The following is a 16,479-nucleotide window of genomic DNA, read 5'->3' as shown; positions in this document are numbered from 1 at the left end:
TATGATCAAAAACAAACCACTGATGTTTTAATATTAGACTTTTCTAAAGCATTTGACACCGTTAATCATCGAAAACTGATCTTTACACTATCACATATTGGTATTAACAATGTCTTGTTTTCCTGGATATCTGACTTTCTTAGCGATCGACATCAATTTGTTGAAATCGAGGGTCAGAGGTTTAACACAAAACTAGTCAGTTCAGGTGTGCCACAGGGCTCAGTTTTGGGCCCTTTGCTTTTTCTGATATATATCAATAATTTACCATCTTGTCTTCAATCACAGTGTCGTTTTTTTGCCGATGATGCAATACTGTATAACACGAGTGACAAATGAACGCTTTTAAAACAAGACCTTTCTGCATTAAAGGCTTGGGCTTCTAAGTGGCAAATGAAATTTAATGTTGACAAGTGCACATTCTTACAAATTGGTAAAAACATTAATAGCCACCCTGGACTTTCTGTGGACAAAATCTAAATAAAGTGTCTTCTTTTCCTTATCTCGGATTACAACTACAAGCAGATCTAAAATGGATTGAACACATAGACAAAATAACAACTAAGTCTACACAGAAGTTGGCAATGATCAGAAGGGTGCTATAATCTGCAGATACCCCTACAAAAAAGATTGCCTATTTTTCTTTAGTAAGGCCAACACTAGAATATGCCTCACAAATCTGGGATCCCTATCAAAATAAACATGTCAAACAGCTTGAAAAGTTGCAAAATAAAGCACTACGATTTATTTTTAACATTAAGGGCCAGATAAGTTTTATAAAATTACGAAAGATACAAGTGTTGAGTCTTTACAGGAGAGAAGAAGAGAGGGTAGGCATAAACTCTTTGTAAGATGTGTTGTCGAGGGCATAGAACCACCATTCAAATGCGAAAACATAGGATACAATACCCGCCAAAAATCAAACACCTATACTCCATATATAAGAACTAATGTATTCTATCAGTACTTTTGGCCCCGTACACTAAGAGAGTTAAGATCATGATAAGATGATGTAAAAATATATATATATATATATATATAAATAAATAGAAAAACACAATATAATTTAAAAAAAAAATCTTATTTTGAAACCACTTATTAGTGTAAACACACCGTGTTCCCACGCCCCTTACGCACCTGCTGTGCGGTCTAAGTGGGAAAATATAATAATAATAATAACACTTTAGTCATACATAGGCAAGGGAGAAATATTTTGTTATAACTATTTTATATTGTCCCACGACCAAACGAGCGGAGCGAAGTTTGAGATTTTTTTATGATAAATGCATGTGCACACTCTAACGTACCTGGTTTAAGTTCCTAGTTCTTGCTTCCTACCTCTCTCGTTCTCGCAGTTAAGATGCCGCAATCCCCCTCTCCTGTCGCAAACCGGACATCCTGTTCTCTGCATCACACACATTTAATTTACGAAAATTATTCATCAACAATGAGACGAACCCATGTTTTGAAATCTCATAAACAAATTTAACCATCGTTTTGTAGAGTCGTTAAAATATAATAACGATACAAAACACATTTAAGCCTATTTAAATATTTTACCAAGTCTTTGTAAACCGTCGGCATTATCTTAAAACTTACCCATCTGATCGGATTATACACAAATAGACAGATTAGTGTGGACGAAAATCGCCACAAAATGCTTGAAAAGCCTGGTTAATAAAAGGTAAGACCGGCCTATGATATGCCAATAAAGCCGTGCGACAGATAGTAGAACTATTTAGCAGTGCGCATTTCACGAGAAAACCGTGCTCATTTTACCGGACGAGTATAACTGGAGTGGCTCAGAACCTGGTCACGTGACGGGGGAATTTTCTGTTTTGTCTAATATTTAATATCTCATGCCAAATCTTACCAATTTTTTTGAGATTTATATTTTTTATACATTTCTCTATTTTTCTATACATTTTTCAAACACCTCTCTGTGTACAATAATCTTATGCAAGATTCTGCAAATATTTATGCACATTTTTGCATAATATCTTATCTTATACTTCTTAACAGTATTGGGTTATTAGTAGTGGGTTATTGCAATATTGCTGTGATAGAATATAGCATTGTGGCCAGTGTCTAATATTAATCATGATTAAATGCAACTGGGCATGTGCAAGAACAGAAAATGTGACAAAAACAGAAAATTCCCCGTGTTGTGAGCCACTCCAGTTATACTCGTCCCATTTCACTAGTCTATGACATTGTTTACTTGTAATCCAATTTATTCGAAGGTTTCTGTAATAAATGTAGACCGTTTGAGGCGTAGACCGAACTACAGGTACGAAATTGTGGTACACAGTTTATCAGCCTGTTTTTTGTCCAATCACCGAAGGTTGCATTATTTAAAACGTTAGCCAAAATTCTTTACAACTTATGTACAAGCTAGGGCGGAACTACAATGCCCCTTTATGACGAAAACATTTTTTTATTTTGCTGCAGTTTCAGACGCGTGAATGCTCATACTTGCTTTCTGTTAAAGATCGCTATCAAAACCATTCTACATTCAACGCAACCAACTTTCAAACTGTGTATAGTACACAGAAGCTTGCCATTTTACTTCTAATTTTGCATTTCAGAGTTATAATAAACATATTTCCTTATTGTTGTTGAATTACATACATTACAGTAGATTAGGCCTACAGCTTAAATTAATATTGTTTTTATCGTTGTAAAACAGATTTGAGATAGTAGTAGATTAGGTGTGATTGTTTGTGTGATTAGGTGCGATTTATTATTGTATTAAACCAAGCTTTTCAAGCTATTTCTAGAACATTTCTATTTCAAACAAGTCTCATTTACACTATACTCCGTCAATTCCTGCTGAGAACTACTTTATCAACAACCAACAGTACCCTTTCTTTTGCCATTATCACTTTGGTCGTGGGCTGTATGACAGAATTTTCTAAATTGATATCTAACTAAGAATATACTATTACTTAGATATCGAATTAGATATTAATGATCATACTTTTGATTTTTTAATTTATAGTTATGATATTGATGTGAAATGTATTGTTTTTTGTGTCTCTTTTGAGTGAAATACTACAATGATTCTATGTGTAATGGTTAGCCTATGGACATTGATTTCAATTTCATCCAAGACAAATTTTTACCGCAAACAAAGTGGCACTTCTACCCCAAAAAACCTGACTGTTGCTATAAAACAAAATTGAAACAACAACCCAATCAATGGAGATGGGCACTGCTATAGTGATTTTCTGAACTTTGGTTTGACAGTAACGCGCTGTTGCAATAATGAACATAAGTATCGATGTTCCAACAATTAGTATTGAGATTGCGAGGCGCAGGACCTTCTGTAAGCTATTATCTTATAATCAACAATAACACGCCAGTGGTTTGTTTCCAAGTATATGGGAACTCTATTTTCTTCAGATGGTCAAAAATGACAATTATTCTGTCAATACCCCCTAGTCAAAACACAAAGAACACTATGCCTTTATACTTAACTCTATTAGTTATGACCTTTTAATAAGTACGTGTTTATTAGGCATGTGAGGATAACTCTTTCTGTTGGCAGGGAAGCTTAATAAACTCTCTTTTCTCGGGGCCTTATAGTTTCCTGGTTTTCCACCTTTGTGAGTAAATTGTGTCAGCTGTGTGTTTTCTTCTTGATGAGTTGATCCTCTGCATGCCATTTGCTGCAGGCTCCTTTGGATTATACTAGCCTCTCTATGTCTTGGCTCCTTTTTTGCTGCACCCTCTTTTGCTACTTGGCTCGCTGCCAACTTATTGCTCTTTTGCTCGCTGCCAGCTTCTCCTTATATACTCATTCTCAGATGATTGCCAAGTGTCATTGATTGCCTAAGTTCATTCTTGGGAGTATTACACTATTCTTGTAACGCCTATTTAAAGTGTTTTTGATGTCAGTCAGCATTCTTTTCTGACATGTGATATATGATATCTTGACATCTGCCATCTTATGAGATTTCATGACGATGTGGTGCGCCAGGGTAATTATACTAAGTCAATAATTTGTACAAGATTGGCCATAACCTGCAAACCATGATCAACCACTGATTTGTAAAAAATGGATTTTGCTATAGCACCATATTACACCATTTTCTACCCCGTTTGTAGCAGCGGGTGGGACTGCCATTTCTCTCAGCTTTTTAGTTTTCAATGTTTCCTACATGGTCTGTCGTAGCAATGCTTCCAACGCTGATGCATCCCTAGTTGTCCTGTACATTGCTTCGCATTCCTAGTTTCTCGGTTTCTCATGCTTTCGACGCTGAGGCATTTCTAGCTTAGCAGTTTTTCACGCTTTCAATACTATTTGTCATGATATTTTTGGATTGACAAGTTTTTTACGACAAGAGAATGTTTAAATTGATCAGTTGACATTGAATAATAAAGCTCATAATGTTAGTTGGTGTATTTTGTAGAGTTTGTCTTAGGAGACTTCATCTTTAGTACTGTTTACCCTTGACTCATCTTTCTCAAGTTTTACAAAGGTGGACTCATTCTAATTAAGATTTGACTGTATTAACTACAGCTGAACTTCTATATATCATGGTTAAATAGTTGAATTTTAGTTATTTGTGTATTCTTGCAGGCTGTACACTCCAGTACTAGGAAAAGATGGAGACATAGCCACACTGCTCATGGACACTCTAATTACTAACAGGAAGTTAGTCCTGATTTGTTCATAGTTGTTTATCATAAATACATCTTGTATTTCTGTTGGTAGGTATATTTCAATGAAGGTTTAGTTAGAACATTATCATAAAATTGTATAATGTTAAGTTGATGAAACCGTTATTGAAATAAAATTAAAACCGAAAGTTCGTAAAGGTTTGTGACAAAAAAGGCTAGAATAATTGACCATTTGAAGTTTACGGCTATAGCTGCATAAAGTGTACGGGTGATGACTGTATAAACCTTATGGGTGCTGACTGTATAAACCTTATGGGTGTTGACTGTATAAACATTATGGGTGCTGACTGTATAAACATTATGGGTGCTGACTGTATAAAGTGTACAGGTGATGACTGTATAAACCTCATGGGTGCTGGCTGTATAAACCTTATGGGTGCTGACTGTATAAACCTTATGGGTGCTGACTGCATAAAGTGTACAGGTGATGACTGTATAAACCTTATGGGTGCTGGCTGTATAAACCTTATGGGTGCTGACTGTATAAACCTTATGGGTGCTGACTGCATAAAGTGTACAGGTGATGACTGTATAAACCTTATGGGTGCTGGCTGTATAAACCTTATGGGTGCTGACTGTATAAAGTGTATTGGTGCTGACTGTATAAACCTTATGGGTGCTGAATGTATAATGATTCTAACTAGAAATGCTGAGATATGAATATTTTTTCACTGAAATATACACTGTGTATACTCCTATATGTTGTTGGTGTATATACATGTATCATCCAGTAAATACATGCACTCATTTACAGTGCACAGATAAATTAAATACTCTGATAGCCCAAAAACCTACACCCACCCTCTTCAAGTTTGAGTTATTCATGTTTGACTGTATTTTCTATCATAAATGTATTCTTGCAGGCTGTACACACAAATACCAGAAAGGGTTGAAAACATAACCACACTGTTCATGGACACCCTAGTCACTGAAAAGAAGTGAGTACCAATTTGTTGGTCATTGCTTTATTCATACGTACTGTATTTTGGTTAGTATTTTATTTAAAGTTTAGTTTGAGCATTATATTACAGTTATATAATGTTCAGTTTAAAACTTTATTGAAATATTATAAATAACGTGTATCTGTAAATGTTTGATACAAAAAAGTTAGATACATTGGTTAAAGCTGCTTTAATGCCGGTCATTAGAGTTTATGGGGATGACTGTATAAAGTGTACAGGTGATGAATGTATAATGTGTATGGGTGATGACTGTATAAAGTGTATGGGTGATGACTGTATAAAGTGTACAGGTGATGACTGTATAACGTGTAAGGGTGATGACTGTATAAAGTGTATGGGTGATGATTGTATAAATTGTACGGGTGATGACTGTATAAGGTGTACAGGGAATCACTGTATAAAGTGGATGGGTGATGACTGTATATAGTGTACAGATGATGGCTGTATAAAGTGTACGGGTGATGACTGTATAAAGTGTACAGGTAATGACTGTATAAAGTGGATGGGTGATGACTGTATAAAGTGTACAGGTGATGACTGTATAAAGTGTACAGGTGATGACTGTATAATGTGTATGGATGATGACTGTATAAAGTGTACAGGTTATGACTGTATAAAGTGTACGGGTGATGGCGGTATAATGTGTATGGGTGATGACTGTATAAAGTGTACAGGTGATGCCCGGCGTTCCACGAGTATTAAAATTCAGCTCATGAACAATGACAAGTAATGTAGTTGCTTGACGTTTGCCGTTAGCCTGGCACATTGCAAATGGTTAATTTGAGTAAGCCAGTTATCTACGGCTCTTACTAATAAGAGTCGTGAAGGCAAGCACGAAATGACGCTGCGCCGTAACGGAGAGCGGTAGCTTATTTTCACCCACATAGCGATATATACCGCCCGATGAATCCACCAATCTTGCATAGAATAATTGGTAAGATATTTGCCTGGTGATGGAAGGTTCCGAGATCAAATCCAGCAGATTGCAAGCTTTTAATTTCAGGATATCAATAGCTATAGCAGGACAAATTGAAGTACACGCGCACAAACTTTGAGATCTGTATAATAATAGATAAGTTATCATATAATACAATGCGTGTATTTGTATGCTTGTTTATGACTCCAATGTGCATGTGTGCTTATATTTCATAATAACATCTTACTAGGAGCAGAAGTAATACTATAGATTCTATCCGACTATTGACTTACACTTAATAGGTATACAGTCAGGTGTTTACATAAACTCCTCTATAGAATGATATGTATTCGTATATTTTACATTCTCCTATCGAGGTATCTTTATAATAGAACACATTTTATGAAGTCAATGCTGTTCTTTTAGCTCTTCCCAGAAGGCAATCAGGAAGTATCTGAAGAAATACAACAACTATATTTATCCATTGCCATGCCAAATAAACTAATCTCTATGATCATCTTCAGGTAAGAAAGATACTCCTCTTTAAGTCACAATACTATTCCAGTATTCTACTCCAACTTTCTGTAGTACATATTTGAGGTTGTAGAGTAGACAACTCTAAACCTTTTTAAGTTGCTTTGAGAATTACAGAAACATAGTATTATTTTGAAGTCTATATAAATAATCGAACATCGTAAAAGTAGTATCATGTTCATTCCATTTGCTACCTTTGGTTAATATACTTACCAGGGTCTACTCGTATACACGTTATTATACTGACAGGTGAATATGGGGCTGGTCTGGAAAGACAAATGACAATTCCGTGTATTCTAAAATTGAGTTTCCTTCTCGAGAGTCATGTCTTCCTTTCAGGAATTGCAAAGGAATGTCAGATGAATAAATGGTAAGGTTTGAAAGCAACAGTACATGGAACTTGTTAGCATATGATGAGCAAGCCTAAGGTTTTCTGTGTTCCGCATTCCAACTTTCTGTAGTACAGCATAAAAATGATAAAAAACATGTCAAAAAGAGTTATCATAATAAAACAGAGAATAACAATAATAATTATAATAATTTGCTGATGTATTATTCCTGTTTTCTCTCTTCAATTCGTGTTCAATCTTAAAAATGAGCTAATTTAGGAACACTTTGAGATGCTTTCAATGTAAAAGCTTAAAAAAAGTCAAAATCATTGAATCAGCTTTTACAAAAACACCAGATCACAGTTATTGATGTCCTCACATCAACTCTCTTTCCTAATAAAATGATATCATCAAGTTCTGGCTCACATGCTTTCCATTTTCTGATCAATCAATATCTTATCAGCTGACGGCATCTGGCAACAGTTTTGTTCACATTTTCCAAGCAAATTTATTTTCATGCCTCCAGCCTTACTTCTATTATAGCACTAGTAGAGTTTTCATGACATCCAAAGTGTTTGTAAGACAGTTGGAAGTGAGGCTAGGAACAATTGATGGCAGTTTGAGAAGTGTCTCTATAGGATAAATATTGTCTATAAAATTGTCTGTATTCCTATTTTATATCAGGAGTTGTCACCTTTTACTTTAGGCTGAGAACACATCCGTGAACAATGGGAGATTGTAGTAAAGCAAAATACCATAGCTTAGTAAACAAGCTTGGCTACTCCAACGCCGCATAGCTCAAATCATAACTGCCATGTACAACTTTTATCATATTTTCTAGGTTAAGCAGACACCCTGATTGCAATTTTGTTAAAATTAGGATTGACCCACTAAGTTTCCAACTAATGAAGGTTTTTTTACAGTGTTTTAATATCGGTCCCGAAAACAACACAATCGGCACAACAAGCTCCGCCCATAAATATTTGACGTAGCACAGCTTTTTAGGAACAGAAATTAGGGATGTTTAGTCTGATTTAGAATGATAGAGATGGATGTATTAAAACACATTATTATTTAAATTCAGCCTTCAAAATAATTTCAGTCTTTTCTGAAGCGTAGATGAGCTATTTGACATTTCATATTTAAAAATAAGCTCAATAAAGTGTGATAACCGCGCTAGATTGTGATAAAATCGTGTTTCTTCAGCTCATTTTTCTTGATGTTCAGCCTATTAAACATCCTGTAACTAGTTACATGCAATTTTAAATAGTTTATCTACCTTTCAAAAAAGACAGATTGTTTTGAAGGCTGAATTTAGATAATAATGGGTTTTAAGACACCCATTTCTATCATTCTAAATCGGACTAAACATCCCTAATTTCCGTTCCTAAAAAGCTAGGCTGTGTCACACGCTTTTGGGCGGGGCTTGTTGTGCCGATTGTGTTGTTTTCAAGACCGATATTAAAACACTATAAAAATCCTCCATTACTTTGAAAGTTAATGGAGCAATTTTTATTTTGAGTACAAAATCGGAATCAGCGTGTCTGATTTACCTAGAAAATATGATAAAAGTTGTACGTGGCAGTTATGATTAGAGAAGGCACATACAATAGTAAACTAGCAGAACTCCAAGAGAACATGTGATAAGATATAATTCAGTGACTATATTCCAGCAAACCAAACAGAACAGAGCAGGTGCATGAAAGATCAAAGAAATTTTATAGAATATGAAATTAACTCAAAATCATAACCCTGAAGATTGCTCAAGTACTACGGTTATGGAGTATAATTTATACTAGTACTTTGGAGTTCTGTGTGTCATGAGAGATTGTCATGTGTAATAACTATGTGCACAATTATTCTATTATTATTTAATGCCAGTATATTTTATTATTGCTAGTACTCTGGAGTTCTGTGTGCCATGAGACATTCTCATATGTAATAACTGTGCACAATTATTCTATTATTATTTAATGCCAGCATCTTTTGTTATGGCTAGTACTCTGGAGCTCTGTGTGACATGAAAGATTGTCATGTATAATAATTTTGTGCATAGTTATTATTTTATAATTTAATTCTAGTATATTTTATTATGGCTAGTACTTTGGAGTTCTGTGTACCATGAGATATTCTCATGTGTAATAACTTTGTGCATAATTATTCTGATAAGTGAGGAGGTGGCTGAGTGATGCAGTGTTTGGAGTGTCGATACGCAAAGCCAAATATATGAGTTTAATTCCCATTTAAAGCATTTCTTTTTTTCTTTCTTAACGCTTCAAGCGTGACTTCGGTCAGACAGACACATCTCTTAACAAATGCAAGAAATGGTAAATGCAAGCTTGTGGTTTATTAGACCTAGTCACACTAAATTTGGAGTAGTCAGCACAATATTGTGAGGAAACAACTCCTCTTGCACCTCTCTTCATTTCAGTATATTCATGAATCTTAGCCTAATGAAAATAGTGGTAAAAAGTTTAGTCAACAATAAAGTTATTTTATTTGAAGATATGCAATGTGTGAGGGTCAGTATTCTTTCTGTAAACAATTCAGTTGAACCTCAAGATGTGAGTTTAATTCATACTGTGATCAAACTCGTACATCAATCAACTTGGATATCAATCGAATTAATCCCATTAACAATCACTGATCTCAAGATAATCTCTGACCTGAAAAAATAAAATCTGTAAATTATGGAAACAATCAGGTTATTATAAATAATAAACACTTGAATATCATCTAACAGTGCATGATAAAAGCAAAAAAAAAGTGTTACTACGTCAAAGAAGGATATTATTTAGCTGTCTAACTTTAGCAATGGATTATTACAGCCAATAGAAGTGGAGGTGGCTGAAGAGAGCATTTTCTCAACTTTAAACATGAAGGGCACAATTGGTGACAAAATCAACAATGATATAGATTAATTCCATGTTTTTTAATGAATACAAGAAACTATGTATTTGCAAGACAATAAAGCTGTTTTGTTAACTTTCAACTTAAACTTAACATTGTTTATTTAATCATCACTCTTATTATTAGTTATATTCTCTATATATTCGTTATTATATATTGTTAGTTATATTCTCATCTGTTTTATCAACTGTTGCTAATCACTTCTGTATTAACAGATAAAATGAAAATATCTACCCTAGGACACTTATATTTCCCTAGTGTTTAGTTTCGTGAGAAACACACAGAGTAAAATTCCGCTGCAACTTAATTTCGCAGATCTGATGAGTGCGAAACTATAGTGATGTGAAAATAAATGCAGTAGAACAAACATAGTTGGATTCCTCAGGTCCAGTTCACTAGTAAAAAAAATTTTGAATTTGGGACTAGTTTGTATTTGTGAACCGCGGGAAGAAATGTGTGGGCGAGATCGACAATGAAACTTGATCGCTTGCTGCTATTTGTTTCTTGGACTATCAATGACATCTAGGTCCTTGCCGTCGTGACTGATTTGGCACCAATACTATATCTCAAGTATTTATAGCACGCCGTGGCTATGGCTCAAGGTTGTTATTGTTTTTATTTTTTAATAAAATTCATCGCTACAATAATTATTATTCAATTTTATGACATTCCCTACCAGACCTTCATCTTCATCAGTTACAAATTCAGTGACTAAACTAATATCATCATCTTCCTCGTTTGTCTTGGTTTTCCCGTATTCCCTGGGGCGGCTGGCCGGTTGAGCCGCCCCAACTTTTTAGGAATTTTTGGCGGCTAAGAATAGTCAAACTCGGAGAACTCGCCCTCGGATAAAATGTAAAATTTTATCACGAACACTTGGTTAACTTGATTGGATTTGTTTGGTCCGTTCCCACGTAATGATAAGCTGCTTTAGATGACTCGACCTCCACAGCATTAACTCGAACAGTTATTTGCCCAACGGCTGCGGGAACCGTTTTTATCGCTGTAGAGTATCACTTTAATCCAAGCCATAGAGAAAAACGTTAACTTTTAATAGTTTTTGGGCGTCATTAATATCATGATTGGCCAAATATTTTTGTTAACGACTTTTATAAAGGTTTGCAAAGGGTCAAGTTTTATCAAACATCTATTTGGGAATGGCCCAACGAAAGCTTAAAAACCTGCGGATAAACTAAAGATAAAATCGGCAAAATTGATCTTTTGTTGAAACGCTCAAAAGAAAAAAGATGTCTTTTTTCTTAGCGTTTCAACTGCAGTCAAGTTTAGCCTATTTTAATCTGAAAATGTCCTAGCAGTCACATCACCTAAAACAAACAACTCTCAAATAATAGAAAAAATATTTATACTTTCCGATAAAATCTTTTAAAACTTTATGTGAGATGCCCAGTTGAGGCCTTGCATGAAAGAAACCTGTTGATGGGGCTGATACCGCCCATCCAAACCCCCAGATGCTCATAGCTAGTCGCCTAACATTAGCTGCCCCAATTTTCAACCAGGGAATACAGGCCTCCTTTTCCAAAAGAACTTGTTATCTCAATTTGCTTTGCCACGCTGCTCAGTTGGCGTATTAGCTATAATGAGTTTAGGAGAAATTGCCTAATGAGCCAAACCACACACAAAAGTTATCTGCATTTCCAATATGACGATTTTATTGTGGATATCAATGAACAAAGCTCTTTCATTTAACGTTTTCGCTCGTTCGTTATGATAGTTTAGTTTCGCTCATGAAATTTTCGCGAGATGAATGACTCCGAAAATGCGAAAGTTAGATGACGCAAATACATAAGTGTCCTAGGGTATGACAATTTTTTATTTGACATAATCGACACTTTGTTTACTCATTATGGCTAGCTTCGTGACATTGACCCAAAGCATTTATTCATGACAATACTAATTATTTCCAGATCCCTCTGTTTTGCTACCTTTTGGTGGGTAGTGTTTTTTAGTTTTGTGATGATCCCTCTGTATCTGCAGAAAGAGTGTAATCACCTACATTTTATTATACTGTCAGGCAAATAAGAGGTTGGCTGGAAAGACCAGTGAGGCGTATCCTAAAATTGAGTTTCCTTCTAAAGAGTTGTGTCCCTTGTGCTGGAATCTCAGAGGAATATGGAATGGAGAAACGGTAAGGTTTAAAAGTATCAAAACATTGAGCTCTCTAACATAGCACTAAGCATGCATGTTTCTATCTAAGCAAGGAGAAGTTCACCGTTAGTGTTAAATTTTTCTATACCTTGATATCCAATAACTCTGCCAACTCGGGTGATCAATTCTAACTCTCGCAACAATGTCACCTGCAATGAGCAACTCATCTTTGCTGGGTCGATTTTTATCATGCATTTCAACTGATTGGAAAAGTTTTTCTTGGTTTCATCAAAATCTTCCATAGTGGAAACACAGGTGCTTATGATAGACAAGTAGACACTTCTCTGTAATGGCAAGTGCTGAGTCATTATCCTGTCAATCACTGCAATTGGGTCTTGTTCTATTTCCTAGGCTATGTCATTTCTGGTAGCAAAGCCAACTCCAGTCTTTCTTTGTTTATGCACTTATCTACCACTCTAGTAGAATGTGTTGCTGTTGCTCACTAAACTCCTTGATGGCGTTAGACGGGTCTCACAGAGTGCTGTGATATTAATGTGGTATATCTAAAATTCTGCTGTTGACAGCGTTAAGATACGGCCACACGTAATAAATGATTCATTCAATTTCACTGAATTAACGAAATTAATAGAATTCACAGATTTATCCAGCCAAATATCACAGAATTCTCTGAGCTGTGCATGCACACCGAATTCGTCGACCTAACGTTTTTAATTGGTTAGACAAGCTATTAGCGAGCATGATTCTAGCAATTTTTGTAATTAGTATAGTCCAAGACAGGTATCACGACAATAAAAGTACGAGTGCAATTTATCTTCTTGAACTACACCTGATGAAACTGCGCTATTGTTGGTTAGCGAGCACGATTCTAACATCTCTTAAAATTTACGTAGTTCGAAGCACATATAGCGACACACACAAAAAATATTACGGCAATTTGCCATAGTAAACACAATGGAACTGATTTGAGTGCGCTAGAGATGACAATGCTTTTGCCCCGGAACTTTTCTGCCAACAAGAAATTTGTTGCTATTAAATAAGAAACGATTTGTAGCCATGGTGCACGAAAGATAAAAGCCAACAATAGCGCAATCTAGGCCATTGCATTGTGTGTACTATGTTGGATTGTACTGGTACTTTTATTGTGTGTCGTCATACGTGTCTTAGACTATACTAATTGCAAAAGCGTTTCGTCGACGAGTTCGGTGTGCATGCACAGCTTAGATAATTCTGTCATATTTGGCCGAATAAATCTGTGAATTCTGTGAATTTCGTGAATTCGGTCAGATTGAGCAAATACTTCGTTACGTGTGTCCATACCTTTAGACAGGTCTCACACAGAGTGCTGCAATAATAATCTGGTATATCTGAAGTTCTGTTGTAGACAGCGTTAGACAGGTCTCACAGGGTGCTGCTATATCAATCTAGTACATCTAAAGTTCTGTTGTTGACAGCGTTAGACAGGTCTCGCAGAGTGCTGCTATATCAATCTGGTATATCTGAAGTTTTTTTGTTGACAGCGTTAGACAAGTATTACAGAGTGCTGTGATATTAATCTGGTATATCTGAAGTTCTGTTGTAGACAGCGTTAGACAGGCCTCGCAGAGTGCTGCGACATTAATCTGGTATATCTAAAGTTCTGCTGTTGACAGCATTAGATGGGTCTCACAAAGTGATGCGATATCAATCTGGTGTATTTGAAGCTCTGTTTTTGGCAGCGTTATAGACGGGTCTCGTAGAGTGCTGTGATATCAATCTGGTAGATCTAAAGTGCTGTGGCCACCAGTGCAATTTTTCATTATGATTGATTTGAGCTATCACTACCATGAAATCTTCTGCAATTATCAAGATGGTCTTGTTACTCTTTTGTTTCCTTCCTAACTGATATTTCACTGAGTGATGGCGCTGGAGCTCCACAGCGAGAACCCTGTTTTAGTTGAACGATGGTCGAGCTGATATGATTAATAATGATTTGAGTCATTTCCATAAAACTGCATGTAAAGGGTTTAAAGAAACACCAGTTTTTGCTTTACTAGAATCCCTCTCTTTTGGCAATAGAGAGATGCAATCTAGCAAGCAAGAACAGGTCTACACATACTGTCATCTTTGGTCCGCTGCTGCGGCTAGCTTAAGATCAACTCTATCTTTTTTCTGTTTTGAGTGTGGCCATAGCACACTTTCTGGGAAGTCTAGTCAGACTTTATGTTGGGTATTTTACTTCATTCCAAAAGGATGCTCAAATACACCCCAGTTTTGAGCTGGTAGTGCCAGTTTAGTCTCCGGCAATACGACCCTCGAAGCAGGTTGTGTATTATCCGATAGCAGGTGTAAGTATCAGGTGCGATGGCTAAAGTTAATATACAGTAGACCCTTCTAAAACAAAACAATCTATTCCAGGAACCTTTACCTTATAGGATTATCTGCAGTGATAATGAAATGGTCAAGGCCATTTATTATGAGTGTAGTTGGTGAGTACAGTGATTATCTGTTAGTTATGTACACCCAGTCAGTAGTTACCTGTATCAGCTCATATTTATTTGATTGTTTTGTTTCTTACAGGTTTATGATTTTCTACATTCACTCTATGCAGATGTTAGACCCTTCAACTTTCCTAAACTCCTCTCTCAGGCTCCGGAGCGGAAACGCTTGCCAGGCGTGGACTCACTGCGAGATTGGGAAACCAAAACAGCCATAGGTCGTGCAGAGATGTCTATGTGCTATTTATTGTATATCACATCCGCTATTGTAATTGCCGGTTTGTTCTATTTTGTTGTCATCAAGAGAAGACTTCGATTGCGTTCCAGAAAGTGTCCCCCACGAGCGGAGTTAAACCTTGACTATAATAAACCAATTTACTAACCAAATAGAAAGCTATGTCACCAAAATCTTTGTTTTTTCTTGCAAATTTTGTGCTAGCATACATGCCATTTTCTTGTATGTAGAATTTTGTCTACTGGTGCTTCTTTTTTTAGCCAATTAACTTTTTGCTGATCTGTTATAAGTTTTTACACTAGCTTTGCCAGGAAATATATCTATACCAATATTCTTAAAATTAACAATAAATCACTGTAACCGATTGAGTGGATAATAACAGCTATAGTACTATGAGCACATGAAGAGTTGCTGTATTACTATGGGCAAGGAATCAATGAATAGGTCCGACTTACTATAGCTGTACTAGGAGTAGTGGTTACTGTAGAGGGAGCCACAGTTCTACTATGAATAAAAATGATACAATGTAGAAACAGCAGTACTTTGTGTCAGATGTAAATTTATTAGAAACTTACAGTGTGTCAGCGTGAGGCTGATGCTGCAAGATGTTGCTTGATAAGTCAGAGGCAATATCAAGAAACTGGGTGAGAATTTATTAAAATTAGAGGATGTCAACTGACTGATACCAAAATCAATAAAATTGCAGCTGTTCTAGCAACCACAGCAGGTGTTCTGCAGTTCAATAATACTCGTGTTTACACACACTTCGATCTTTGGAGTTGTTGGCACTATTGGTTATAGAAGACGACTCCAAATACACTTTGTATTCTCAATTTTGTACCTCGTGAGCACTGCTTGCGCAGCTCACATATCAACCATAGCTTCCATATAAACTGTTTAGTGATGTTTTAGGCACAGCCTGTAGTACTGAATAACATAAATGCAAGGGTCATGACCTTTCAACCTCTACATGAAATAGATTCTATATCACTGAGCTAGCTTTCCAGTGAAATTGTAAAATATAAATAACTGACTAACACTCAATAATATATTTCTACATTGTGTTCTCATGTGGTCTATTGGGGTATTTCAACTGGCATAAATATTGCCTGCAACCCAAGGGAAGGTTATCATATTTTACGACTAAGAGAAAGCCTCAACTTCCTAGTATTTCATGTGATCCATATAGATATTCAGTAACTCCATATTGGCCCTTAATACGCTGTTCTATGAGCTGTCACCTTGTAGCACAAGATGTTTTAACGTATATGTACATTCAAACATTTAATGTACATACGTGTAAAACACC

At 35.9% G+C, this 16,479-nt stretch overlaps 1 protein-coding gene and 1 long non-coding RNA gene across 2 annotated transcripts in view; one reads left to right on the top strand and one right to left on the bottom strand.

Moving 5' to 3' along the window:
• Positions 1-16,479, bottom strand: part of LOC137398808 (M protein, serotype 12-like) — a 58,369-nt gene that overhangs the window by 33,388 nt on the left and 8,502 nt on the right. The gene's annotated exons all lie outside the window — the stretch shown is intronic.
• LOC137399007 (uncharacterized) lies at positions 6,987-15,205 on the top strand. The gene is made up of 4 exons (XR_010979111.1): positions 6,987-7,085; positions 7,345-7,465; positions 12,367-12,480; positions 15,018-15,205. It is a non-coding gene; the product is annotated as an uncharacterized lncRNA (long non-coding RNA).

This window comes from Watersipora subatra, chromosome 6 (assembly GCF_963576615.1).
Source record: "Watersipora subatra chromosome 6, tzWatSuba1.1, whole genome shotgun sequence".
NCBI lineage: Eukaryota > Metazoa > Bryozoa > Gymnolaemata > Cheilostomatida > Watersiporidae > Watersipora > Watersipora subatra.
The sequence above is the reverse complement of the archived record's forward strand: the minus strand, read 5'-3'. Positions and strand labels throughout refer to the sequence as shown.